The sequence below is a fragment of the Bubalus kerabau genome, chromosome 15 (assembly GCF_029407905.1).
Source record: "Bubalus kerabau isolate K-KA32 ecotype Philippines breed swamp buffalo chromosome 15, PCC_UOA_SB_1v2, whole genome shotgun sequence".
Lineage (NCBI taxonomy): Eukaryota > Metazoa > Chordata > Mammalia > Artiodactyla > Bovidae > Bubalus > Bubalus kerabau.
Genome location: NC_073638.1, coordinates 62,080,354 through 62,108,247, shown reverse-complemented (window position 1 = coordinate 62,108,247; position 27,894 = coordinate 62,080,354). Strand labels below are relative to the sequence as shown.

The 27,894-nt window shown below is 38.6% G+C and overlaps 1 long non-coding RNA gene across 2 annotated transcripts in view; it reads left to right on the top strand.

Annotated features, from left to right (window-relative positions):
- The window catches only part of LOC129629269 (uncharacterized), a 60,202-nt gene extending 32,531 nt beyond the window's left edge, over positions 1 to 27,671 (top strand). For both annotated transcript variants that reach the window (XR_008703120.1, XR_008703119.1), the window contains exons 3-4: positions 4,435 to 4,527; positions 26,891 to 27,671. This is a non-coding gene — a long non-coding RNA (uncharacterized LOC129629269). The remainder of the gene's footprint in view (positions 1 to 4,434; positions 4,528 to 26,890) is intronic.
- Positions 27,672 to 27,894: the final 223 nt, after the last annotated feature.

The window sequence follows — 27,894 nt, the reverse complement described above, 5'->3', positions numbered from 1 at the left end:
CTGGATCATGGAAAAAGGAAGAGAGTTCCAGAAAAACATCTATTTCTGCTTTATTGACTATGCCAAAGCCTTTGACTGTGTGGATCACAATAAACTGTGGAAAATTCTGAAAGAGATGGGAATACCAGACCACCTGACCTGCCTGTTGAGAAACCTATATGCAGGTCAGGAAGCAACAGTTAGAACTGGACATGGAACAACAGACTGGTTCCAAATAGGAAAAGGAGTACGTCAAGGCTGTATATATTGTCACCCTGCTTATTTAGCTTATATGCAGAGTACATCATGAGAATGCTGGACTGGAAGAAGCACAAGCTGGAATCAAGATTGCCGGGAGAAATATCAATAACCTCAGATATGCAGATGACACCACCCTTAGGGCAGAAAGTGAAGAGGAACTAAAGAGCCTCTTGATGAAAGCGAAAGAGGAGAGTGAAAAAGTTGGCTTAAAGCTCAACATTCAGAAAACGAAGATCATGGCATCCGGTCCCATCACTTTATGGGAAATAGATGGGGAAACAGTGGAAACAGTGTCAGACTTTATTTTTCTGGGCTCCAAAATCACTGCAGATGGTGATTGCAGCCATGAAATTAAAAAATGCTTACTCCTTGGAAGGAAAGTTATGACCAACCTAGATAGCATATTGAAAAGCAGAAACATTACTTTGCCAACAAAGGTCCATCTAGTCAAGGCTATGGTTTTCCCAGTGGTCATGTATGGATGTGAGAGTTGGACTGTGAAGAAAGCTGAGCACCGAAGAATTGATGCTTTCGAACTGTGGTGTTGGAGAAGACTCTTGAGAGTCCCTTGGACTGCAAGGAGATCCAACCAGTCCATTCTAAAGGAGATCAGCCCTGGGTGTTCTTTGGAAGGACTGATGCTAAAGCTGAAACTCCAATACTTTGGCCACCTCATGTGAAAAGCTGACTCATTGGAAAAGACCCTGATGCTGGGAGGGATTGGGGGCAGGAGGAGAAGGGGACAACAGAGGATGTGATGGCTGGATGGCATCACCAACTCGATGGACGTGAGTCTGGGTGGACTCCGGGAGTTGGTGATGGACAGGGAGGCCTGGCGTGCTGCAATTCATGGGGTCGCAAAGAGTCGGACACAACTGAGCGACTGAACTGAACTAAACTGAACTGAACCATTTATATATTTTCTGAATGAATAAATGGATCTATGAGTTCAAATATTCACATTTAAATGTTAGAATGTTGTTGAAGCAGGCCGTGAACGGTATTACAACATGGTCTAATATTTAAATATGTATTATTTTGTACATATTCAACAGTTATGTTGAATATATTATTTGATATTAAATATATATTATTATTGCATTAAATATATATTATTGTATTAAATGGGCTTCCCTGGTGACTCAGTGGTAAAGAATCCGCCTGCCAATGCAGGAGACACAGGTTGGATCCCTGGGTCAGGAAGATCCCCTAGAGAAGGAAATGGCACTCTAGTGCATTTCAGAACACTCCAGTGTTCTTGCCTGAGAAATTCCATGGACAGAGGAGATTGGCAGGCTACATTCATGGGGTTGCAAAAGAGTTGGACATGACTTAGCAACTAAGCAACAACAAATTTTATTAAATATACACTATATGATAAATATATATACTATATTATATACCATATTATATATAAATATATATACTGTACTATAAATATAGTGCTATTATAGATTATAATATTGAATCTATTATCTTTGTATATGTGCATATAATGGGAAAGAAAAATAAACTGGAGGGACATACCAAAACTGATAAAACTGATTCCCTCTGGAACATAGGATTCAATAGGTATGGGGTGTAGCTTCATTTTAGCTAAGAAAATGGGAAAAAAAAATTAGTTGTAGACTATTAGACTGTTTCAAGGAGGGATTAGACTATTTCAGACAAGGATAGAACATGGACTAACATGAGAAACACCCTAGAACCTTCTCTCAGCTTAATTAAATTCTAACATCATGCCGTATTTTGTTTCAGATCCTTTTTTAAAGAAATTAAACATTGGAGATATGATAGAAAAGCTTTTCATTTTTCTATATCATGTGTTTCTAGGATGTTTGAATTTCACATAATGAACATATTTGTGATCAGTAAAAAGTCAGCACCAATTTAAAAATATTAGCTACGCTACACTGGAGGCAAGTGAGTCAAATGCATCAGCTGCATTTGTGTTTCCAAAAAGTTTTTCTGCATCTGTGATTCACAAGGGGGGAATAATCTTGCTTACTGTCTGTCTGTCCACTTATAGCACTCTGGCAATTGAAAACTGCGAGCTGGGGCTGAAGAAACACAATGTCAATTTAGGTGCTGGCGGGTTGGCAAACCACATGTTCTTATTTATCTCTGTCAGCCGCAGGCCCTATTAACTATTTTTAATGAATCACCACTGCTTTTACTTTTGCCATCAGCCATGACCTTCACCATTTAGAAACACATGGTCTCTCATAAACGATACCCCACGACATATAAACTTGAGAAGGATTCTATCACAGCTCAAACTACAATATCTATCACTAAAACAAACGGCTCATTCTAGCTGAAGAGACACTCATATATATCACGGAACCAACCTTCCATATTTTGAAATTTACTGCCCCATGTTGGCTGCTTTTTTTTTTAAAGGAGGCCAGGCAACCTTGCTCACTTAATACTTTTGATAAACTTCTGCTGACAAGGAGTGTGATTAATGATGGTTAAAAGAATTGAATCAAGAGTAGGAAAGACAGAGCCAAAAAAGCAGACTCCTGGGCTGATGGAAACGAACGTCTCTACAGAAATATATGATGGACCCTCCTTTTTTACCATGCCAAGTAATTACTTGCACAGGCCTGTTGTAATAATTCCTATTACAGCCAAAACGGAAAAGTCAGTAACTCACCGCCCTGGGACAAGGTGGAGGCAAGGCCAGAGGAGCATGGATCAATATTTCATTTACTCACTGAGGTTAGCTTCTATCCCTGTATCAAATTCTTTTACAGAAAGCCATGAAAGAAATGAGGTTTGCTGCAAAACACCAGTACAGGGGCCTTGTTTCCTTGGGGTGCTTATAAGGGAAACAGAGCAACAAACCCTTTCAGGAAAACAATATGCACTCAAGGTCACTCATTACTTGCTACTGTTGGAAAATAAAGTGCCATTAGCCCGATATGAGTAATGTACATCAATCAACTGTAGACTCGGAAAAGTATGTTTTCAACTTGGTGGTGCTGCTGATAATGAATGAGCCATTTGAACACTGTCTACACAGTCTGACAATTGTGAAAAAATTTTCTCATGACAGTGCATCGTTTGTTTAAAAAAAAAACCATTAACTTTTATCTCTGATTACCTCCGCTGCCTTAAAAAAAGGAAAAGTGCCTTAATGTTTCCCTCTGCCTGCAAGAAGTTTCTTGTTTGGTAATTTTCCTAAAGAAAAATTACAGTTCAACCTCTAAATGCCCTAGAAAACAAAAAAATAAAGCATACAGTTTCTCAATAGGTTTTCCTTTTAAAGAATTTTAAATGGGTGATTCCCATTTTTAGTTTTCTATGATGCTTTCTGGGAAAAGGATTTGGTACTGATCAATTTCAGGTCTCACATGAATGTAACGGAACTAGCTTATTGTTGACACTGAATTCTTAGAATTTCACCCTAAAATTAGATTTATTTTAAATAGTTTCAACATATATGAACTTATATAGGATACAAAGTCTGAATGTTATTTATTAATTACATTTATTGTTTAGTGTTTGGTTAGAACAGACTTCAATGCCACACTGCTCTCTTCTTTAATAATTTAAAAGAACCTGGATTTATAAAGCAAGTTTCCACTACACCACACACTTCCATGTGGAATAGGGTTAGGAAAATCCTCCTGTACTTGCTTTTCACCCCCACATCTTTATTAATTCCCAGCTGCTTTTCTCATGATTCCGGGGTGGAGAGGGGGGAAGCATAGAAGGATTGATTTACTTGCTTAGAAACATAGGCTACTGGCAGTAATGACTGGTAAGCTTGAAGGTTTCTTACAGTTCATTTTTTCTCTGAAATAAATCTAATTCCTTTCCCTGGAACTTCAAAGCCACCCTCCACCAGATCTCCCCATCTCCACGCCATGGAATGAGGTTTAAATCAAGGCGGGAAAGTCTTGAGCTGTCATGCGGGCTTTACATGCATTCTAATCTCCAGAAACAAAGGTCAGCTGGACTTAACACTGATTCAGGCCAGCAGGACTCTTGACCTGGCCAGTCAACATTTTGGAAGCATTTTAAACTGCTTGAGGTCTGCAGAAAAATACATTGTATTTTCCTAAGAATTTTTACCCCTCCTCCACTCTGCCCCTGAAACTTGGACCCCAGGAGTATTTTGAGGGAAATTCAATCCATATGTGCCTGATTCGTGTTCACTTAACTCATTGACATGTTGTTTTCCAGGAGCTGATTGATGTACAAGAAGTCTTCTGACCTTTTTTCCTGAACCTTGCAGAACTGCCTTTCTTTGAGCTGGAAAATTGCCTTTTACTTGGGGTAAGTAGCACTTTTGAGAGTTGAAAGTTTTGAGCTCAGCTTGAAACATAGTTCCCAAATCTGCGTGGGATTCTGGGCTTGACAAATGTGGCCTTGATACCTTTGTATAAAGTCCTTTCTTGCTCATTTTTTTTTTTTCATGTGTGACACCCGTAGCTAGAGAGAAAAAAAATACAAAGCTGATGATAACTTTCAGAGCATCCAAGCAGGTATCTTTGGAAGTCACAGCATCACTCCGATGGTGTAAGATGTCCAAGTCCATCTGTTCTCTTCAACCACCCTTCACTTGCCTTGATTTCTTTCATGTGGTCCCAACCCAAAGAACTTCCTCTGCCAAGTTTTGAGTATGTAATAAAGGCAGCAGCTGACTTTAAACCCTGCTTTGATTCTGTTAGGCAACATCTCAGCTTGGGTTAGGTTCCCTGGCAAAGTATTTCAGTAGACTTTCATAATGCTACCCCTTGGAACTCTTTCTACATTATTCCTCTAAATCATGAAAGTTATAAAGATAAACGACTCTCTCCATTATTCCATGATTTTGTTAGATTAAGAGAGAGGTGTGACTTGGGGCATGTCTCTATCCATGGACAGCTTGTTAATTAATCTAGAATAACTGGAATAACCCCATGGAAAGACAGTCTCTTAGCTCTTAAATTCTTCATTGTTGGTGTTGTTGTTTAGTCACTAACTCATGTCTGACTCTTTTACAACCCCTAGACTGTAGCCTGCCAGACTCTTCTGTCCATGGGATTTCCCAGGCAAGAATATTGGAAGAGGTTGCCACTTCCTTCTCTAGGGAACCGTCCCAACCCAGGGATCAAACCTGCGTCTCCTGCTTTGGCAGGTGAATTCTTTACTATTGAGCCACCAGGGAAGGCCCAAATTCCACATAGAGAGGCTGCTATAAGTGAGAATGTACAAATCCAAATGCCTACAGATGACAAAGGGGAAATGTAAATAAGTGGAACAGTAAATGTAAGTAAGTGAGTGGGGATTGTTTCTAAAAGGGACAACCAATGTCCAAGGAATTGTTGCAAGTTTGATGTTGCCAGATCTCTTGGGATTTCAAGAGAATCTACAAATCTTAGAATTTTTTTAAAAATTGCATCTAAATTCACAAAGGGTAGTCAGTTTAGCCAAATTTCGCCTACCAATTGGAAGCACGTGCTATACAAGGTGACAAAAGAAAAGAAAAGCAATTGGAAATCTAGTGGACAATTGTCACAGGCCAGAAACTACACGAAGTGCTTTATAGATGAAGTTTAATTTGCTCCTCACCTTTATTCTACTGCATGGTCTAGGATTATACTGTTTTGTGTTCCAATAAGAGAAAACTAAGATTTGGAGTCCTTGTTAAAATGCAGATTCTTAGGTCCCTCAGAGACCCACTGAATTAGGATCTCTAGGAATGGGATCTCCAGATGATTAGTGCATGCATGCTAAGTCGCTTCAGTTGTGTCCAATTTTGTGTGACCCCAAGGACTGTAGCCTGCCAGGCTCCTCTGTCTGTGGGATCCTTCAGGCAAGAATACTGGAGTAGGTTGCCATTTCCGTCTCCAGGTGATCTTCCTGACCCAGGGATTGAACCCACATCTTTTATGTCTCCTGCATTGGCAGGCAGCTTCTTAACCACTAGTGCCCCCTGGGAAACCCCCAGATGATTGGGATGTACACCAAAGATAGAGAACCACTCTATCACAATATATCACAAGATGCCATCCACTGAGCTTTAGAAAGAACCTGGTCCGGCTCCCTCCTTTACAAATGAGGCTCTCAGAGGGGAACTGACGTGCTCAAGCTTAGGTAACAGAGCCAACTCTGCCAACTCTCCAACTCAGGCCTCCTGGAAATCATGATAATAATAGTAATAATGATAGTGCCCTGGGCTTCCCTAAACTGAGGGCCCACCATGCACCAGGCATTAGACAAGGAACAGTATTGTCCCCATTTAAGCCTTATAAGAACTCTAAAGCAGATATTATTGTCTCCATTTTATAGATAAATAAACAGGCTCAGAGGAATAAAGTGGCTTTCAAAGTTGCTCAGAGGAAAGTAAAAGGTTGAGTCTGTTTTTAAATCCAAGAGTGTCTGCTTCCAAATCTGGAGTTCTTTTCATTATACAACAAAGACAAATGCAATGGGTCCTTCCTACTTAATACTGAGGGACCTGAATCAGAAGGTATGGAGAACACATTCAAAACAAAACCAAACCTCAAGATGATGATGGTGGTGATGATAATTAGGAGGGGGAGAGGGAGGAAGAGTCAGAAACTGTCAAATTACTCATAAGGAAACCAGTTAGTAGAATCACTGACTTGCTGAATGACCCAGCCTTTTATAAGACTGGTGGCCTCATTTTTCAAGTTGAAATGATTTTGATAGGTCATCTTTATGCTCCCTTCCCATTTGAAAATCCAGTGACTCTAACTGGAGAAGAGAGTTGAATCCTAAGTATTTATGCAAACCTGAAGGCAGGGATCTATGCTTTGACCCTGCTGAGCAGCCAAACAAGCTGCCCCTGCTACAAGACCATCCCCTATAGGATCTCACAATGCCGCTGTGAGAAGACGTGCCTGCAGCCTTAGAAAGTGAAGTGTGGGTAGCTTAGTCACGTCTGATTCTTTGCTACCTCATGGAATGGCAGCCAGGCTCCTCTGTCCATGGAATTCTCCAGGCAAGAATACTGGAGTGGGTTGCCATTTCCTTCTCCAGGAGATCTTCCCAACCCAGGGATCAAACCTGGGTCTCCCATATTGCAGGCAGATTCTTTACTATCTGAACCACCAGGCGAGAAGACTTTTCTGCAGCCTTCGACTCCTCTGTTAAACATCTTGAAACAAAACTGCAGCTGGGGTCAGGTTATCAAGCTTTCTCTTAGAAGGGCAGCCTCATCTAGTCCTTGAAAGTGGCCTCTGACCTTCAGGCCTAGGGAGTAGTTCCTACTGCTCTTTCTCTAGCTGTCTCCTTCCCAGCCTCCGTTCCACCCTCCTTTCCTTATATACAGGAAGTCTGCTTCTTCCGTGATAGAGTAAACATCCCATTTGAGGTTAAGGTACTTGGACCTCCGCTGCACTTAGTTCAAGATTCAGCCAAAGGCCAGAATCAATACCACAAATCACAGCCAAGTGACAACAAAGGAGCCTTTTGTCCATTTTCTCCCCTTTTAAAAATGCCATTCCTAACACTTGGCCATTTCATCAAGTTAGTTTCATTAGCCCGTATTTCCTTAAGGGGTCTGCACTAAAGGCTATCTTTGGCACCAGAAAGACCTGGTCCTTGAGCGCCACACAGCTCCTCAGGGGCACCTACACGTTTACAAGCGGCTATGTGTCAGACAAACATCTCTCAATATTCAAAAGCGCTCTGCACAGAAAAAAAGATCAAAGGCATTATGGGAGAAGCATGTACCTCTGCTGAGCGCACCAGGCTATATGAACCTATAACAACACAATGTCAGAGCATTACAAAATAAATGCAACTTGTCATAAAGTTATCTTTTGTGGAAAAGAAATGTTGCCATTCAAAAACACATAAAACCCCAGCTTGCGTCAAGTAGTGCATTCAGATCCCCACAACTAAGTCAAATCAGAAATGAGGCAAAAAGACTGGTTCAGAAAAGTTTAATTTCTGTGTGTACTACATGGCAAAATAAAGGGAAAAGACTTGAATCCTTCAAAGCTTCTGGGTTTAAAGAGTGAAAGAGGGCTATTCATCCCTCTCAATTTCTCAAAAGGCTCACTTTGGTTTTGTTTTTTAATATTTCTGCTGTTCAGTGTACACACACACACGCAAGACTTCAGAAAGGAATTTCTGAGGCCAAGTCTAGACTCTGAAATAGATGAATGATTTCATTAGATTCGTCTGAATATTTTAGCTATTATAGTTTGTACAGAGATATTCATTATAGCGTTGCTGGTAATTCTGAAGAACTGGAAATAACCTGTGTGATCATTAATAACAAAACAACTAGATGAGCTGCAGTATAGTCATATTATGTAGGCAGGGCTGAGAGCTGGCCCCGCAGGTGTTCACCACACGACCCCACGGGTGCCGTGTATGAACGGTAACCCTGTCACGGTCACTATTGTACCATCTTAAAAGAATGAGCTAGATTAAAGTGTGCTAATATTGATAGATTTCTAAGACATGTTGTTGAGGAAAATAAAGTTTAGAAAGAGTATGCATGCATGCTATTGTTCTAAGTAATGTACGCTTGATAAACAATAATGTTTGTATATATGTGTGTGTGTGTGTGTGTATACATACATACATCTCTGAAAAGATATGGACTAAAGTCATATCAATAGTTACTTGTGGAGGAAGGGATAAAGAACAAAGATTGGGGTGTCTATTAAAGTACTCTTTCATTTGTATAACATTGTAATTTTGAATGAGATGAATAGGAATTCGAAAGAAATTTTTAAAGAATTTTGAGTGGAAATATGGAGCAGCTTAAACTTGTGATGATTTCTGGGACTTCCCTGGCAGTCCAATGGTTAAGATTCTGTATTCATAATGCAGAGGAAATGGGGGTTCAGTCCCTGGTCAGGGAACTAAGATTCTGCAAGCCACACTGCAAGGCCAAAAAATAAATTTGTGATTTCTATTTATTATTTTATTATCATGATATTTTATATATTTGTATAAATACACTATTTGTTTATATTTAATATTTTATTTATTATTATTTTGATTCTTTTCCAAAAGAATCAATAAGGGCAGGATCATGGGACTCTTATGTTATATTATATAGTTGAGGGCCTATTTGCTTCACGAGGCTAGGTGTGCTGAGAATAGAATTCTTTCACTTCTAGCAACTAGCACAGTGAAGAGCAAAGAGAATTGTAGGTTAATAAACTCATAAATTCATCAACTCATTCATTCCAGAAATATTTAATAAGCATTTACTCTGTGCCCAGAGAATAAGTTAGGGAACACAACAATAAAAGTTTACAAACTAAAAATGAAAGAATGAATAAATGAATGAATAGACTGAGAAAAGCCATCGAAAGATCACCAAATCCATTCAAAAACAATCTCCCAAGTATATAATTAATCTATTTTTAACTGAAGTATAGTTGACTTAACAATCTGGTTTTTCCTCCCAGTTTTACTGAGATATAATTAACATACAGCACTGCGTGTTTAAGCTATAAAGCATAATGATTTGATTTATATACACCATTTAATAATGATTTCATCAAGTCATTATACTCTGGTGACTCAGACAGTAAAGAATCTGCCTGCAATGCAGGAGACCTGGGTTCGATCCCTGGGTAGCAAAGATCCTCTGGAGAAGGGCATATCAACCCACTTCTGTATTCTTGCATGGAGAATCCCATGGATGAGGAGCCTGGTGGGCTCAGTCTGTGGGGTCACAAAGAGTCAAACACAACTGAGTGACTAACACTTTCATTCTTTCATTTTCACACTATGAAATGATGATCACAATAAATTTAGTGAACATCCATCATTTCAAACAGATACAAAATGAAAGAAATAGAAAAAAAATGTTTTCCTTATGATGAGAACCCTTAGGATTTACTCTCTTAACTTTTAAAAACATACAGCAGTGTTCATTACACTTATCATGTTGTACCCTATATCCATAATACTCATTTATTTTATAACTGAAAGTTTCTTACCTCTTTATTGCCTTCATCCAATTCCCTCACCTCTGGTAACCACAAATCTGATTTTTTTCCCCTAGAGTTAGTTTGTTTTTGAAGTATAATTGACCTTTAACACTATGTTAGTCTTTGTTATATAAGATAACGGTTCACCATCTCTATACACTTACAACTGGTAACTGTGAAGTCTACAATATGTCACTATACATATTAACAGTATTTCCCATTGTATACCCTTGACTCATTTATTTTGCAACTGGATGTTTGTACCTCTTAATCTCCCACATTTATTTCTTTCCAATTAATCTATTTTTGAGAATTTCACAGCTTAGAAATTTCTGGTAATCATTTCCATAAATATGGATAAATTTTCTCAATTGTGTGTCCATTTTCTTTCTGTGTTTTTTTCTTTTAGTTTAGGCTTTCTGTACATTTATATTTTTAATTCAGAGACAGTTTAGTAGTTTCTCCTCTTTATTCTTTTGCAGTAAAATAGCTTGCTTAAAATATCTATCCTTTACCGTGTCTCACAGCATTTCTGCAAAGTTTTATTTAATGGTGCTGACAATTTCTCACAACAGTATTGCTCCTTACATTTTAACAAATGTTTTCTATATATTTTTTGCATGATCTCAACTATAGAAGCAACTATTTCTGGTGCTTCTAGCAGAAATCCAGACAAGTATGCTGGGAAGTATTTATATAACAGACACACTTACAAAGGAGTTGAGCAACTTGCCTGAGGTTACACAGCTAGGAGCTGGTGGTACCAGGACTAGAACACAAATCTTTTGAGTTCAAAGCCAAGATTTGCTCAGGCATCATGCCTATACACTTAGTCCAAAAGCTCTGTGGCAAAAATCATTATTTTAAGAAAGCAGGTTTATTTGAAAGTTGAGACAAAGACAACTGAAGATAAAGCGCATAAAGCAGTAAATTTGCATGCTTTCTCCACGCCAAGGTGTGTTAAACATCTAAATTGGAGTTATGCACGCTCGGTTAATATCTATGGCTTCTTTATGCTTACCATTGAGACTTCAATTCATGAAGGCAGTAACGACAACAGCGAAGACAGTTTCTTAAGGCTTTTCCTGCGCTTCTGTGCCCTCTATTTGATCATCTGCCAAGGTTTGTGAATAGTGCCAAATCAAACAGCACAGCATCTCTATGAGGCTCCTCCTGGGAGTTGAGGAATTCTGCAGTTGGAGCACGGGGTAAGATATAAAAGGCGCAATTATAGTCTTCTTTGAAGAGTTTAGAAGCAGACAATGTTAATCTATTCTTTTGGAATTTCTAGCGCTAACCTGCCTTCACTGAACAGCCTCTTCAGTTTCCTGTGCTTTTCTGGCCAGGTTGTCCTGCTTTATTTAAACATCTGAAAATGAGGAAGGATACAATGACTCGATGCTTTTGAGTTTTCTCTATGAGAAGACCATACAGAAGCATCAAAGAAGGAAGCACACGGTTTCCATTTGCAATCACATTTATCTAAGAAAAAGTTTTCTCATTCTGATCCTATACATAAATCTCTAATGATCTCCTCTTTCTTTCTTCTCTTTTCCGCCTTCATTGTTAGGAAGATTGTGTTAGCATGTCAAGTGTGATTATTTTTTATTTAATGGTAATTAATCACAGAAATTGTTTTGACAAAATTTAAATTTTCTCTTCAAGGATGCTCCTGTTTGCCATTTAACCTACTGATTTTCCATTTGGCTTCACTCAACAAAGTAATTCAGTGGCTAGATCTTCTTGACTAAGTTAGCAAAATTTGGGATACTGTTATAATAGCATGAGGCCAGTTACAAACACAAAGACACACTTTAATATTTTAGTATAAGACCCCCTCAAAAAAAAAAAAAAACGCAAAAATATTTGTAGTTTTACCATCAGATCTCTGTATACCTGTGGCGGATTCATTTTGATATTTGGCAAAGCTAATACAATTATGTAAAGTTTAAAAAAAAAATTAAAAAATATATATATACACATTTTATATTCATGTTTACTAGCCAATATTTTCTATAGAAGAGTACTAGTCTTCACCATACACATTAAAAAGAATTTTTTTAAAAGTTCTGAAATCTGTAGTTTGATTTGGTTTTTGTTTGTTTGTTTGTTTGTTTGTTTGTTTTTTGGCCACACCATGTAGGATCTTCGTTCCCTAACCCGATTTCAAACCTGGCCCCCTGCATTGGGAACACAGAGTCTTAACCACTGGACCCCCAGGGAAATCCCTGGAGTTTAAATTTGAGTTATGTGGTGAGACTGGCTGGTTGTTGACCAGGTCCATTTCCTTTCCCTGGGTGTAGCACTAATCTACATTTCTCTATCCCTCCCAGGGGAAGCTATGTGGTGTTATTATCATGGGACGGGAGTGGAGGTTATTGTCACTTGAAGGCTCAAACAGTGAAGGGAATGTCCACCTTCTCCACGCTGTGGTTCCCCAGCTGTAAGGTGGATTGTGCAGGGAAATGATGCAATAAAGATGGCACAGCTTTTGATAGCCTCTCTCCTTCAATAACTCCACAGAGCAGTTACCAAAGACCTGCATTGGACTGCGGCATGAGTGAGAAGTAAACCTTCATTGTATTAAACTCCTAAGTGAAAAGGCTTGATTGTTACAATAGGTAACTTCCGCAGATTAGTATCATCCATTTATGTTCAATTTCTGGATATGTCTCCTTTCAATATGGTGTTAGAGTGGATTTTTAATGTTCAATTTTAAGAAAAAAATTAATGGCATGCAATATAAACTTCCTATTTGTCAAAAATATTTTGAACACACAGAAAATAGAAATAAATATCCAATAAATATTCAAGTACATTTTTTTTCATCTCTCAAACTCCACTTATTAGAAAGGTACTGGAAATGAGGTTTTGAATCAAATAAATACTTACATGGGGTCCAGGATTCAGAAGACCCAACACAAGACAGAATCAGAAGGAATCCTGAGATAAACAGTAATAGGGACCCAGGCCAAGAGAACACTGAATTCACATTGTTAGAGAAGTCTTCAGGAGTGATTTCTTCAAGAAGGCGAACTTAACACCTGACACCCAATGTACCAGAAAAGTTTGAAAAGAGATTTATGTAATTAAGGAAGTGTTTGGGTTTGAATTACTGTTAAGTACATAGAATATTATAGTGATATATAGTGAAGTCACTCAGTCGTGTCCAACTCTTTGCGACCCCATGGACTGTAGCCTACCAGGCTCCTCTGTCCATGGGATTTTCCAGGCAATAGTCCTGGAGTGGATTGCCATTTCCTTCTCCAGGGGATCTTCCCAACCCAGGGATCAAACCCAGGTGTCCCGCATTGTAGACAGACGCTTTACCATCTGAGCCACCAGGGAAGTTAAATCAATATAAAAACACCAGAAAATCATTTCACTCCAGGGAAAACAAAATGCACTGGAAAACACAAAGTAATCATAGTATACTATGTGATTTCCCTATGAACAGATATCACGTTGCTGTTGTTTAGTCCCTAAGTCATGTCCAACTCTTTTGCAACCCCATGGACTGTAGCCTGCCAGGCTCCTCTGTCTGTGGGATTTCTCAGGAAGGAATACTGTCAAGTACATTTTAAACATAGTAATTACAATAATAAATGAAACCAATGATATATCACTAATTTATCTATCAAATTTTTTTTAATGATTGTAATTTATATAGGTGAATGCACAGAAAATCAGGGCTTTTAAACTCACTTAGTGGAAGTATAATTTTTGCAATATTTTGGGAGAGAAATTTAGTAATGTATATCAAGATCCTTAAAATGTTCATTCCCTTTCACTCATAGTTCCCTTTCTAAGAACTGATTTTATAGAAAAATTATTAATGTCATGTGCAAGGATGTTTATCTTACCATTGTCTCTGTCAAAGTTGGACAAACTATAGCTCATAAGTCAAATTCCACCTGCCACTGTTTTCATAAATAAAGTTTTATTAGAACATAACCATTACTATTTATTTACATATTATCTATGGCTATTTGTGCAACAGCACAGTTGAGTAATTATTACAGAGACATTCTAGTCCACAAAGCTGAAAATATTTTCCATTTAACTCTCTATAGAAAATTTGTGCCAGCCCTGGATCTGTAATGAAAAATATGAAATGTGTCTAATATCTAATACTAGGGGAATTAATACATAAATTATGATACATCCTTAAAAACAAAACTACCATGTAGACTCTTTTTTCTAATTTTTAATAAGTGAAGGGGTCAAAAGGTAAAAGGAAAAGTGAGAAAGAAAAAAAAATCATGTAGTATTTGAGGATGTTGAAATATACTCTTCATATAGCACTAAATAATCATTCAATATCACAGTAATCCAAGTCTATGCCCCGACCAGTAATGCTGAAGAAGCTGAAGTTGAATGGTTCTATAAAGACCTACAAGACCTTCTAGAACTAACACCCAAAAAAGATGTCCTTTTCATTATAGGGGACTGGAATGCAAAAGTAGGAAATCAAGAAACACCTGGAGTAACAGGCAAATTTGGCCTTGGAGTACAAAATGAAACAGGTCAAAGGCTGACAGAGTTTTGCCAAGAGAACTCACTGGTCATAGCAAACACCCTCTTCCAACAACACAAGAGAAGACTCTACACATGGACATCACCAGATGGTCAACACCGAAATCAGATTGATTATATTCCTTGCAGCCAAAGATGGAGAAGCTCTATACAGTCAGCAAAAACAAGACCAGGAGATGACTGTGGCTCAGATCATGAACTCCTTATTGCCAAATTCAGACTTAAATTGAAGAAAGTAGGGAAAACCACTAGACCATTCAGATATGACCTAAATCAAATCCCTTACAATTATATAGTGGAAGTGACAAATAGATTCAAGGGATTAGATCTGATAGACAGAGTGCCTGAAGGACTATGGATGGAGGTTCATGACATTGTACAGGAGGCAGTGATCAAGACCATTCCCAAAATAAAGAAATGCAAAAAGGCAAAATGGTTGTCTGAGGAGGTCTTACAAATAGCTGAGAAAAGAAGAGAAGCTAAAGGCAAAGGAGAAAAGGAAAGATATACCCATTTGAATGCAGAGTTCCAAAGAATAGCAAGGAGAGGTAAGAAAGCCTTCCTCAGTGATCAGTGCAAACAAGTAGAGGAAAACACAGAAAGGGAAAGACCAGAAATCTCTTCAAGAAAATTAGTGATACTAAGGGAACATTTCATGCAAAGATGGGCATGAATACGAACAAAAATGGTATGGACCTAACAGAACCAGAAGATATTAAGAAGAGGTGGCAAGAATACACAGAAGAACGGTACAAAAAGATCTTCATGACCCAGAAAACCACAACGGTGTGATCACTCACCTAGAGCCAGACATCCTGGAATGTGAAGTCAAGTGGGCCTTAGAAAGCATCACTACAAACAAAGCTAGGAGGTGATGGAATTCCAGTTGAGCTGTTTCAAATGCTAAAAGATGATGCTGTGAAAGTGCTGAACTCAATATGCCAGCAAATTTGAAAAGCTCTGAAGTGGCCACAGAACTGGAAAAGGTAAGTTTTCATGCCAATCCCCAAAAAAGGCAATGCCAAAGAATGTTCAAACTACTACACAATTGCACTCATCTCACACGCCAGCAAAGTAATGCTCAAAACTCTCCAAGCCAGGCTTCAGCAATATGCAAACCGTGAACTTCCAAATGTTCAAGTTAGATTTAGAAAAGACAGAGGAATCAGAGATCAAATTGCCAACATCTGCTGGATCATCAAAAAAGCAAGAGTTCCAGAAAAACATCTATTTCTGCTTTATTGACTACGCCAAAGAAGCCTTTGACTGTGTGGATCACAACAAACTGGAAAATTCTTAAGGAGATGGGAATACCAGACCACCTGACCTGCCTCCTGAGAAATCTGTTTGCAGGTCAAGAAGCAACAGTTAGAACTAGACAGGGAACAACAGACTGGTTTCAAATCGGGAATGGAGTACATCAAGGCTATATATTGTCACCCTGCTTATTTAATTTATATGCAGAGTATATCATGCAAAATGCCAGGATGGATGAAGCACAAGCTGGAATCAAGATTGCTGGGAGAAATATCAAAAACCTCAGATATGCAGATGACACCACCCTTATGGCAGAAAGCAAAGAAGAACTAAAAAGCCTCTTGATGAAAGTGAAAGAGGAGAGTGAAAAAGTTGGCTTAAAGCTCAACATTCAGAAAACTAAGATCATGGCATCCTGTCCCATCACTTCATGGCAAACATATGGGGAAACAATGGAAACAGTGACAAACTTTATTTTGGGGGGGCTCCAAAATCACTGCAGATGGTGACTGCAGCCATGAAATTAAAAGATGCTTGCTCCTTGGAAGAAAAGCTATGACCAACCTAGACAGCATATTAAAAATCAAGAGACATTACTTGCCAACAAAGGTCTGTCTAGTCAAAGCTATGGTTTTTCCAGTAGTCATGTACGCATGTGAGAGTTGGATTAAAAGAAAGCTGAGTGGTGTAGAAATGATGCTTTTGAACTGTGGTATTGGAGAAGACTCTTGAGAGTCCCGTGGACTACAAGGAGATCCAACCAGTCCATCCTAAAGGAAATCATCCTGAATATTCATTTGAAGGACTGATGCTGAAGATCAGTCCAAACTCCAATACTTTGGCCACCTGATGCGAAGAACTGACTCATTGGAAAAGCCCTTGATGCTCGGAGGGATTGGGGGCAGGAGGAGAAGGGGAGGACAGAGGATGAGATGGTTGGATGGTATTACCAACTCGATGGACATGAGATTGAGTAAGCTCCGGGAGTTGGTGATGGACAGGGAGGCCTGGCGTGCAGCAGTCCATGGGATTGCAAAGAGTCGGACATGACTGATCGACTGAACTGAACTGAACTGATAGCACTAAATGGGTAAAAAAATGAGAGTTCAAAATAATTTTTCCAGTATGATACCAATATGATTAAAAGATATACACAGATACTCACAATTAAAAGTCAGGGAAAAAATGAGGGAAACCGAACAGAAAATGTTAGTGGTTGTTCCTTATGAAATGTAGTCTTTCTGTAGGGTTCTTTCTATCTTTTCTGAATGTTCTGTCCATCATCTCCTGTCTACTTTCAGAGGTATGTCGTAGGTATGTCCAAAATTAAGTGGAAGAGAGACTAGATTTATAGATTGTCATTTTTTGAAGGAGATTATCAGGTAGAAGGTTATCTACTTAAGCAGCTGGTCAGATGACCTGGGCTTAGCATAATCACATCTGGACAGAAACTGCCATACCAGCCCCTGACCCCAATGGGTATACCTGCTGCCCTGAACATGCTTTAGAGAAGCCAGGTGTGCTGCAGAGTAACTTTGTTTTCTCCTTGGATTCCTTTGTCTAGAATCCATTTAAATCTTTCTGCTTAGCTGTGTTACAGTTGCAGATATGTCTTTCTGATTCATCTACCCACAGATCACCTGTAAGGATCTGTCAGTGGTAAAATTTTATTAGTCTAGATATGCTACTCCAACTAAACAAGCAGGTTATGTAACCTCCATGTAATTTGCTGAGGAGGGAAAATTCATGTTCAGTGTCATGGATCCAGAGAGAGGAAGGAGACTATTTTCATGTGAACTTACAGCTGCCCAAACAGAAGGAAGCAATTAGGAATCTCAGGTGTGGAGCCAAGAATTCAAACTCCTAGAAAAGGAGTTGACTGGGGAGAGATTGAGGATGACAAGAGTATATTAAAATAGGATCTATAGCCAAAGAGAAAAGAAACAGTAAAAAATATTGATCTTTAGTGAGACATCTTTGGTGATGCTCAGATCCCCTTACATGTATATATTTATATGCTTACAAAGTTGCCAGGCCCCCAGGCTAAGCTCCTCACATAATTAAACTTTCACAACAATCCTGTGATATAAGGACTTCAATCATTCTTTTTTTTTTCTCTCTGTGCCACATGGTATGTGGGATCTCAGTTCCCCAGCCAGGGATAGAGCCCATACCCCTACACTGGAAACACGAAGTTTTAACCACTAGGCCACCAGAGAAGTTCTTTCATTCATATTTTATATATGAGAAAATAGAGGCAGAACAAAGGTAAGCCATTTCCCTATGGCCACATAGTTGGCTAGGGCTGAACCAGGAACCAAACTCAGGTCTCTTTCACATCCATGCCCACACTGGCAGTGTGACCATGAAATCATTCGTCTGTGTTGTATTGTCTGAGTAACCCCATATTCTCTCTTTTGATTGTATACATTCAGATAAGCTGATCAGAGGCAGCTTCAGAATTGTAGAATTTTCAGAAGGTCAGCTTTTGACTTGGGATCACCAAATCAGATAAAGGATATGTGCTTTAATTTTTAATCATATTTAATGTTAATGGATTTAAAATGGAATAGTTTTAATTTTGTTATTTTATTTTACTATTTTTTTTATCTTTTCTTTTGTAAATTTCTATCATAATTTGAGGAACTATGCAATATTTATTTTTGGAGCGGTCAATCACAGTAGGAAATCAATTTGAACAGTTGAGTGATTTCCAAAAATTTTCAACTATAATCACTAATTATATGGTACTACATTTTTTATTATAAATTTATGTAATTCCTTTAAAATCAACTCTCAGGCAGCGAGACAAAATGGATTTTTGTACAAATATCTTTGACTAGTTTTTTTTTAATTTATTCATTTTAAATGAAGGCTAATTACAATATTGTAGTGGCTTTAGCCATACATCGACACGAATCAGCCATGGGTGTACACGAGTCCCCCATCCTGAACCGCCTTCCCACCTCCATCCCCATCCCATCGCTCAGGGTCATCCCAGTGCACCATCTCTGAGCACCCGGTCGCATGCATTGAACCTGGACTGGCGATCTATTTCACATATGGTAATATACATGTTTCAATGCTATTCTCTCAAATCATCCCACCCTCGCCTTCTCCCACAGAGTCCAAAAGTCTGTTCTTTATCTCTGTATCTCTTTTACTGCCTCGCATATAGGGTCATCACTACCAACTTTCTAAATTCCATATATATGCATTAATATACTTTATTGGTGTTTTTCTTTCTGACTTACTTCACTCTGTATAATAGGCTCCAGTTTCATCCACCTCATTAGAACTGATTCAAATGCATTCTTTTTAATAGCTAAGTAATATTCCATTGTGTATATGTACCACAGCTTTCTTATCCAATTTTCTGCCAATGGACATCTAGGTTGCTTCCATGTCCTGGCTATCATTAACAGTGCTGCGATTAATATTGGGGTACACATGACTCTTTCAATTCTTGTTTCCTCGGTGTGTATTCCCAGCAGTGGGATTGCTGGGTCATATGGCAGTTCTATTTCCAGTTTTTTAAGGAATCTTCCCACTGTTCTCCATAGTGACTGTACTAGTTTGCATTCCCACAGCAGTTATTTTACTATTATTTATTAAGATGAAAAATAAATACAGGCTTCCTGATAGCTTAAATGGTAAAGAATCAGCCCACAATGCAGAAGACTCAGGTTTGATCCCTGGGTTGGGAAGATACCCTGGAAAAGGAAATGGCCACCCACTCCAGTATTCTTGCCTGGAGAATTCTACGGACAGAGGAGCCTGGCAGGCTCCAGTCCATGGTGTCGCAGAGTCAGACACAACTGAGAAAGTAACAGTCAACATTCAATCCAGTTAAGATAAATGCCAAAGTTTAAGATAAAGTGCCACAGGAAATAAAGAGCTAAAAATCATGATGTCTGATGTTAATAATAGCCATGGGTGCATTCTCTAGCATTCCCATTGTATTCTAAATAAGAAATTAAAATAGAGATTCAGAGAGATTGAAGTACAAATCATTGCATAAATCCATTGCATAGTTGAATGGTTTTAACTTCTCTGAGAATGATTTTCCTCACCTGTGAACTGAGGCCCCTCTGTACATTATCTTAGGAGTGTTGTGAGATTAAGTGAGATATTAGATGTAAAATACAGCGCCCAGGTATAGAGTTTACACTCAATAAAGGGCAGCTATTTGCTTCATAATAGGGAAGAATTGTACCCACTCCAGTACTCTTGCCTGGAAAATCCCATGGACGGAAGAGCCTGGCGGGCTGCAATCCCTGGGGTCCCTAAGAGTCGGACACAACCGAGCAACTTTACTGTCACTTTCCACTTTCATGCACTGGAGAAGGAAATGGCAACCCACTCCAGCGTTCTTGCCTGGAGAATCCCAGGGACGGGGGAGCCTGGTGGGCTGCCATCTATGGGGTTGCACAGAGTCAAACACTACTGAAGTGACTTAGCAGCAGCAGCAGCAGCAGCAGGGAACAATTATAAAAACTGGAAATGAATTCATCAGCCTCTACAAAACTACAGTTTACATTGTTTGCTCTGTTTTCATGTTATGCTGTTTTTCTCTGCTTCTCTGTTTTTAAAATTGTTTTTAGCATAAATTCTCTGTTTTTTTTTCCTTTTGGCCCCCTTACTTGTAAAAGAAATGCCATACTATAAGAACACCCTGGTGTAGTTTCTCTACTGAACTGCAAAACTGAACGACTATGGTAAATAAGACCTTTGTGTCAGTTCCTAACTGGGAACAGTTTAGAACTTTAGAGCCTAGATACTCAAAGAGTGAACTGCAGACCAGCCAGGATGACACTACCTGGGAATTTGTCAGAAACACAAAATCTCAAGCCTTACCCTGGACTCCCTGAATAAGAATCTACATTTTAACAAGATCCCCAGGTGACTCACATGCACTTCCAAGTTTAAAGCACCCTACAACAAGCCTGTCTGAAGAGAGAAATTACTGGGACAAAACACCAAGAAGCAGCTTAGCTATGTTGCTGTTATGATGGCCATTATATGGGAAGTGCATAGTGTGATTCCTGGCATGTGTTCATTCACTAGACAAGTGTTTATGAGCACCTGTTCTGTGCCAACTACTGGGCTGGTTACTGGGAATAGAAAGTTCAAGAAGAATTGGTCCTGCTCTCATATTTTACATTCTTGTTAAATTTTAATCAACCAGGTTCTCCCCTAGTGTTCTCTGCCTATAGTCAGCACCTATTTTTAACTCCAGGAAATTGATGTCATTAATAACAGCAAACATTCATGGATGGCTTGATCTGTGTCAGGCACAGTGTTGACTACCTTAAATACTGCAGTGACCATCTGCTGTTTTGTCTAGCCCCAATTTTTTCTTGTAACAATACAAAGCCCCATTGTTTTGGGATGAAAAAAGCATCCCACATCTATTTTTCTGCCCATGTTGTTTTGGGTGGGGCTGGCACAGCCAACTGGTTCCAGGATCAAGTCTATCTGAAAATTCTTCCCCCTGTCTTCAGTCTGAAGTCCTTGATTCAGGACCCAGAAATGCAATTCAGTCTTAGGACTTTTTCTGGAACCATGAAAAAAGAGGGACTTTTTCAATGTAGTTGCTAAGCTGTAATATGTAAGTTTGGAGCTTGCTATTTTATTGATCTTCTTTGCCAACACATAATGGCAGACTACTTGAGAATAAAGCCAAACCAAAGAAAAGCGGAGCCAAAAGTTGGAAAAGAAGAGGCAGATTTTGAATACATTCATTGAGTGTCTCCATCCAACCATGCCTAAAGTCAGCCTTGCACTTCCAATTCCTTATTGCATGAACTAATAAATTCTCCTTTATGTTTGAGATGGTTTGAGTTGGATTTTTGTGACCTACAACTGATGATATCTTGACAGCACATGAATGAAAAATTGTTTTCATTTAATCCTTATAACATGCTCTGGGATAGGTACTATTAATGTACTCATTCTCCAGATGAAGAAACCAAGATTCAGAGAGGTTAAGGATCTTGCTCAACCAGACATAGCTGATAAACAGTGGACTAACAGTTAAATATCAGAATCTCTCATTACAAAGATTTACAGTTCGTCATTACCATTGTAAATATTGTTTATTACCTGGAATCATTAAGCTACTTTTGAGAAAGATTGAAGAGAAGTAAATATCCTGGAAACTCACTGTAATGGCCTCTATGCTGTTAAAGTATAGCCCTGAAGGACCACCGAAATAACTGGCCCATTGATAACTTCCCATAACTGAACCTCCTTTCACAGGGTTTATTAAAGGCCTCATCTTAATTCAGTCTGTGCAATAACAGGTTGCAGGTTTATGGCTATCACGGTGGTTAATTTACTCTAAGGTCAAAGCCAACTCAAGGTAAACTTGGAAAATAAAAAAGGTTTGTCTCCGTGAATCTTTCAGCTGCATAGTTCTACTCCCATGTTGCTCCATGTTCCCTTTTCCCAACAATGACATTTCACTCGAGCACTCTTTTCTGGAACATGGTTTTAAAAAATTAAAAATTTTTTCACGTTAAGATAGTCACAACTGAAAGCAACCTTCATATCTTGAAACATCTAGTTCAAATGGAAATGAACTAGATTAATAGCAAAAATTTATATTCAGGAAAGGCAACTTTTACGCAAAATTTCTGCAGTTGTAGTACTGACTGCATTTATATACGAGGCTCAATCTGAGCTGGTCTGTAAATGCTTTGGCCTGTGAATAGCCACTACTAAACAAAGCAACCTTTATAGTGTCATGTCCATTGAAAGAAACTAGAATGTAATTTTGGTGTTTTGCAGAGGAGGTGGGAATTCAAACAGGGGAATGGTCTGAAACTTTGACAGATAGTATGGAAAGGCAAGATGGACAGAGATTTTTGCAAAGTGCCATTTTTTAAAATGTGCTACCAAAAGTCGCTCTGACCAGTAGAAGGAAGGAAAAGAAAAAGCACGGGAAACACTGAAGCCCCAGAATGTTGTTGCCTTGACTCCAACACCACCACGCCCCACCACCGCCCCCTCGCCCGACCTCTGTATTGCTGCCACTCCACTTCCAAGACAAATTGTTCATTTGTTGGTTCTACAGACCTACTTGCATTTGCCAAACTGAATCCTCAAACATTTTATTCCTAGGTGAGGTTAGTTGGAACTACATGAGAAAAATCAAATCTCATCTACGTGATCCAAGTGTACTTGGAGAAAAATGCAAAGCATAAAAATGTCCTTTCATAGCAGGGGGATTTTTTGCTCTAGTTGCAGTCCTAGCCATGTAAAAAAATGTGTGAATGAATGTACATTATTTCCTCCTTATTTTATTCAATATAAATATGCATTCATTTACTTATTTAACAAACATTTACCAGGGCCTATGCATTGTGAGATGTTGTATATGATACATTATGTAAAGACATGAAAATTAAGGATCCCCAGGCTGTGCCTTCTTTTTACCTAACAAATATTTATTGAGCACTTAACTAAGGATCAAGAACTGTTGGCTATTGCTATGAACAATTTTTATGGTTTCTGCTCTCATAGAATTTATACTCTGTTGATAGAAAGTGAGAAAGTGAAGTCACTCAGTCGTGCCCAGCTCTGCAATCCCATGGACTGTTGATAGACACCAATAATAAAAAGAAATGTAAAGAAAGAAAGTTCCAGAAAGTGATATGAAAATAAGACAAAATAATAGAGTATTAAGTAACCAGGGAAAAGGGGATGACAGACGGTGCAGGTGGTACAGGAAGTTTCCTTCAAGAAGGTTTCCTGTGAACTGAGTCTTATGGTGCCTGCTAAGTTACTCCAGTCATGTCCGACTCTTTGCAACTCTATGGACTGTAGTACACCAGGCTCTTCTGTCCATGGGAATCTCTCCCGTGGGAGAATCCTGAAATGGGTTGCCATTTCCTCCTCCAGGGGATCTTTCCAACCCAGGGACTGAACCCGCATCTCTTAAGTCTCCTGCAATGGCAAGTGGATTCTTTACCACCAGCGTCACCTGGTAAGTTGCATGCATTATAATTTCCCAGTTCTCTTCCTCTTTCCTATAAGCAAAATAGACTTTCCCACCATAGGATTTTCAGTGTCCCCGTAGGAGGAGTTTCCTTTCTTATCATGTTAACATCAAACTTGGCTCTGTGATATGCTTTGACCAAAGAAATAGGAGCACAGAGCTGGGACTGTGTCAACTCCATGGTAAAGCTCTGACAACAAGCATATGATTTCATCAGCATGCTTGTTCTCCTGCCATGAGTTTGACATTTTCTGGTTAGGTTTGGTCCTTGAGCCTGGATCCTAGAATGAAGAAAATATGAGTGTGCAGATCCACAGCTAACTCACAGTTCATGGATCAGCCATGAAATAAGCAAGAAATAGGAGTCTGTCTTTTTGAGACAGTACAACATGGTAAAAGGTGACTAACAAATACTGCTGAATAATAAGAAGGAGCCAATTTGGGAAAGACTAGGGAAAAATTGTGTGTGTGCATGTGTGTTGCTGAGCTTTCATTTGGCATGCTCAAGGAACAGAAAGAAAGCCAGTGTGGGTGGCACAGAATTGGAGATGACATAACAGAGGTACAAGAGAAAGGGCCAGATGGTGTACATTTTTTCAAGTCATGGGAAAGAGTCTGGACTATATAAGCTCTTCAAAAATTGGATGAAGAGAGTCAAAAAGTAAAAACTTCCAGTTAGAAGTTGCACAAATGAGTACTAGGAACGTAATATACAGCATAATGAATACAATTAACATCACTGTGTGTTATATATGAAAGTTGTTAAGAGAGTAAATCCTCAGATTTCTCATCACAAGGGGAAAAGACTCATTTCATCTTTTATCTATGTGAGATGAAAGATATTCACTAAACTTACTGTGGTAATCATTACATGATATATATGAATCAAATCATTGTGCTGTACACTTTAAATTTACACTGTGCTGTATGTTGAGTATGGGCTTCCTAGGTGGTGCAGTGGTAAAGAATCCATCTGCTAATGCAGGAGATGCAGGAGACATGGGTTCAATCCCAGGTCGGGAATATCCCCTGCAGGAGGAAATGGCAACCCTCTCCAGTACTCTTGCTGCAAAATTCCCTTGAACAGAGGAGCCTGGCAGGCTGCAGTCCATGGGGTAGCAAAGAGGCTTTACTGAGAGTCTTAGCAAAGAGTCATGACTGAACAACTGAGCACATGTTGATTATATTTCAAAAGACCTGGAGGGAAAAAAATTTTAATAGAAATTATTTTATTTATTATTTTTTTTATTAATTTTATTTTATTTTTAAACTTTACAAAATTGTATTAGTTTTGCCAAATATCAAAATGAATCCGCCACAGGTATACATGTGTTCCCCATCCTGAGCCCTCCTCCCTCCTCCCTCCCCATACCATCCCTCTGGGTCGTCCCAGTGCACCAGCCCCAAGCATCCAGTATCATGCATCGAACCTGGACTGGCAACTCATTTCATATATGATATTATACATGTTTCAATGCCATTCTCCCAAATCTTCCCACCCTCTCCCTCTCCCACAGAGTCTATAAGACTGTTCTATACATCAGTGTCTCTTTTGCTGTCTCACACCAATAGAAATTATTTTAAAACTTTTGAAGGACACATCTAAAAGTTGTCTTTAAAACAGTTGTCCTCATTACATTTCACTTTTTTCATTTTTAACTTATTTTACATTTACAGAAAAATTGCAACAACAGAATGAAGTTTGCGTGTAGCCCTCCCAGCTTCTCCTATTAACACTTGATATAACCACAACACAGGGATCAGAACCAGGATATTAACATCTGGTAGAACATTATTCACTTAGCCTCAGACCTTACTTGAATTTCACCCATTTTTCTACTATCTCTGCATTTCAGAATGTCATCCTGGAACTCACTTGAAATACCACATTGCATTTCTTATTTCTCCTTAGTTGCCTGCATTCTGTAACAGTTCTTAAGCTTTTTCTTGGCTTTCTTGACCTTGAAATTTTGAAGAGTATTGATCAGATATTTTGCATAATATTTCTCAAAAAGAAAAACAGTTGGGTTTGTCTAATATTTTCTTGTGATTGGAGTGAGGTTATGCTTTTTGATAAGAAAACCTCAGAAATGATGTTGTGTCTTTCTCATCATGTTACATCAAAACTTTCATGACATTGGTGTGTCTTTATTGTTAGCAATGTTGATCTTGATTGCTTGGTAAGTTGGTGTCTGCTACATTTCACCGCTGTAAAGTTACTATCTTTCCTTTTGTAGTTAGTAAATATCTTAGAGAACACATTTTGGTAATTTTCTATTTCCTTCCTCCCTTGTATATTTATTAACTATAATTCTACAGTAAGGAAGAGTTCTTCCTTCTCCCTAATTTACTTATTTACCCAAATACTTTTATCAGTGTGGACACATATTTATTTTATTCTACAGGTTATAATCTAATATTGTTACTTTTATTTCAATGCTTAAATTGTTCCAGCTTTGGCCATGAGGAGCTCATTCAAGTTGGCTCTTGAGCAAAAGAGAAATTTCAATAGGCTCTATTTTTTATTGAGCATTTCCTTATATTCTGGTACCATAAGATGTCCAAGTTCATCTTATGTTTTTCTTGACTCAGCTCTGAAATCAACCACTTCTCATTGGAGCCCCTGGGATCAACTGCGTCTCCTTGGAGCCTTGGTCCCTTCATTGTTGAATGGTGGCTAGAAACCAAGAATTCTTTTGTATTTTGTTTTTTAATGAAACAGAATGCCTTGGAAATCAAAAGTATATTTTAAAATGTGGGAGGGGATGCCATATCTTCTCCACCAGTTTAATCCTCTGCACCTACAACTTAAATACATTATAGTTCTGAATTTTAAAAAATATGTTTCAATATAACATGTTCTTTAATGCATGCTGCTGAAATTTAAGCCTTTAAAATGTTCCTATTTTACATCCATCTGTATTTCTGGCAGAGGAGCAAATATTTGAGACAAGACCACAGATTTCCAAACGCTGGGCAATGCTCACCATTGTCAAGCTCAGCTTTCCCTGAAGGTCAGCAGGCCTGATATCTGACGTGAAGTCAAGCAAATTGTCTATTTCCACAGTTGGAAACTCTATGCACATTGATGGAAAAAACTGGAAACGACTGAAACTGTGTTTGGTTTGGACAACTCACTTGAATGAGAGAGAGACCAGCATGAGTTCTGCCCGAGTGATGTCTGAAAATCTAGCTCTTGGGTCTACCTTAAACAGCCTACCTATTTGACTTTGACTGGAGTTCAGATACATAAACCAAATATCTTTGCTTTGGCTTCTCTTGAGTCATATCAGTCTACACCTCATCAAGAGTATGAAGTTTGGAAGAACAAAGAAAGGATTGAGCCTCCTAAATTCAGCTGTTAATTTTAGCCTCTGAGAATGTCAACAAAAGGACTTCAAGTTTCGTTTAATTGTTTTTCATTGGTTCTTTCTGTGTTTAGAGAAATTTGAGTAAAACAGGTTGCCTTTTCTATCGTCAATATGATGAAATACACCTCCAAGTGCCAACAAATTTAGGAATTTTTAAATTGCATATTTATTTAAAAAAACACTTATCCAGAGAAGTAGATGTCAATTGACATTTTAGGAGATTGATTTGTTTGAATATTGAGAAAGCCAATTATATTTTTATCTGACAGTTAAAGAAAATTTTCTGTGTGTAGGATAATGTTTCAAAATCCAGTTTAAGCAGTGTATAACAAAAGGAAAAATCAAAGCAACAGTTTAACAAATGGAAAGATGAACAGCTTAAAAATTGCATCTTCATGAAGAAAGAAAAAGTAGAGTTTATTTTATTTGTGTTATAGCTTTCCAACCAAATCTGTAAATACCATCAGTTCAGTTCAGTCAGTCATGTCCAACTCTTTGCAATCCCATGGACTGCAGCATGCCAGGCTTCCCTGTCCATCACCAACTCCTGGCTTGCTCAAACTCG